We start from the raw sequence: 2,152 nt of genomic DNA, 5'->3' as shown, positions 1-2,152 counted from the left end.
GTGGTATGTTTTGTCCTTGTGTATTGACGCTGTGGTATGTTTTGTCCTTATGTGATGACGCAATGGTATAGTTTGTCCTTTTTTGTTGACGCAGTGGTATGTTTTGTCCTTGTGTATTGACGCTGTGGTATGTTTTGTCCTTATGTGATGACGCAATGGTATAGTTTGACCTTTTGCGTTTACGCTGTGGTAAATATAACAATTGTATGGCAAGCCAACTTAACATTTATTCAAGGTGCAATGTTGATCCTGTATTTCATCGAATTATATAAGCTATCTTATAGAATTATATAAAATATCTTATATATAATAGAGATATCTTGTACAGTATATATGAGATATCTTATATAATATATAAAATATTTCATATTGTTTATACTATTTCTTATATAGTATATGCTATCTTATATATTCTATATGATATCTTATATACGATATTAGATATGATATTTTTTGAAATACAGAACGACATTGCTCCTTGAATAAATTTTAAGACTTGCCATACAATTTTGTATTTGGGATACTAATTGAGATATTTAAAGGACACATTTTTCTATATAACAGTTCTATAGATCATTTATGCCCTATCGATCAAATTACGAATATTAATGTTTGACCTATCTAAGAGTGGGTGGAGCATAGATACTGTCCATACCTATATTAAACTGTATTTGAGACAGTTGTGTTATTGAGGCATGCGTGAAAATGTAAAAGAAAACTGCAGGGTTCAATTTCCTTGTTTTAAACAGTTGATCCAAGACTGAAAGGAATACTTCATTGGTGTTGTATTATCTAACGAATTATTAAGAGTTTTTAGTTTTTATATTCAGAGATGAATTTCTTTCAGTATCCGTCACGGACGATGAAGAATCTAACGTTGATGAGAACTGTGCTTGTTTACTTGCTCTTGTGGCTTCATATGGGAACTACAATCGGTCAGTTACCAACACAATCTAGTCCGGCACTACGTCTTTTGATTTCTCGACTCATCACTGACGTCAAATCGCTGTAAAATATCGTAAAACTTCTTAAATCGGTAAGTATTTATATTTTTATAGATTTGGTTTGTTTGTGTTTAACGTCCTATTAACAGCTATGGTTATTTAAGGGCTTACCAGGTTTTGGTGGTGGAGGAAAGCCAGAGTTCCCGGAGAAAAACCACCGACTTTTTGCAAGTACCTGGGGACTGCCCCACGTAAGTTTTGGACCTGTGACCCTGTAGTGGGGGGCTAGTGGTAGCAGAATGTCAGACGCCTTATTTAAAGACAAATGCATTTCGTTATTAGGAATTTGTACTTATTGATACCGTCTCTCAACTTAATGCAAAGTAGTATTTTGTATCCATTAAGTGTTTTGATGTATTTTTGATTTAAACTATATTTATTCAAGTTATTGAATACATGACATTAATAGTACAAATCAAATCAGCAAACATGATGAAGAAAGAAGTACGGTGTTCTTATATAAATCCTTATCTTCTTTCTAACAAACTAGTGGCCTTATGCATAAGTTATATTTGATAATATTTCAGGTACCTGAAAACAAATGAAACATAAGATACATTAATATTCCATGAAATAATTGGTAATCATATCTTCATCAGAGACTTCAGTTGACATTATTAGACAACTTGTGTCGCAACTGAAAACAACAAACCTCCTCAAGAGCTCGCCTCGAACTTTTAAATGTTTTGTTGGTATGCATTAATTGTTACCATCAATTAAATATTTTCCTATTGTTCATCGTCATAGAAGCGATGTCATAGATCAGTGACTGTCTCTATATTATCCTAATGTAAATAGGTCAAGATCTTAATGTCTAAATATAGCGGATCTTCAATGGTTTCATTTGAATGCAATGCAATTTAAAGGGCCTGTTTCCAGTAATGTTAATTCTCCATAGGAGCCTGCCCCCGTATAATTTCTTATCTAGCTCAACTACTGTTTTTTTCTTTTCCGAAGAATAATTTTACACCTTTCCGACACCCAGATTTCATAATTTCAGTGAAAATGTATTTTTATAAAGTTGTCAATTTCAGCATCAAAGACATAAGTTCGTAAATAAAAGAAGGTTATCTCGAAATTGTAATTCGCAACATAGTATAAATTTCTTTTGATAAATATTTCCAAAACATCGTGTTTATTCATAAAAC

The 2,152-nt window shown here is 32.3% G+C and overlaps 1 protein-coding gene across 1 annotated transcript in view; it reads left to right on the top strand.

Moving 5' to 3' along the window:
• Positions 1 to 853: 853 nt before the first annotated feature.
• LOC110465798 (zinc metalloproteinase nas-13-like) overlaps positions 854 to 2,152 on the top strand; it is a 37,352-nt gene continuing 36,053 nt past the window's right edge. Inside the window, exon 1 of the mRNA XM_021521892.1 lies at positions 854 to 1,036. The gene's annotated coding sequence lies outside the window, so the exon portion shown is untranslated. The remainder of the gene's footprint in view (positions 1,037 to 2,152) is intronic.

This window comes from Mizuhopecten yessoensis, unplaced genomic scaffold (assembly GCF_002113885.1).
Source record: "Mizuhopecten yessoensis strain PY_sf001 unplaced genomic scaffold, ASM211388v2 scaffold11101, whole genome shotgun sequence".
Classification (NCBI taxonomy): domain Eukaryota; kingdom Metazoa; phylum Mollusca; class Bivalvia; order Pectinida; family Pectinidae; genus Mizuhopecten; species Mizuhopecten yessoensis.
Note: the sequence above shows the minus strand (reverse complement) of the source record. Positions and strands in the feature narration are given on the sequence as shown.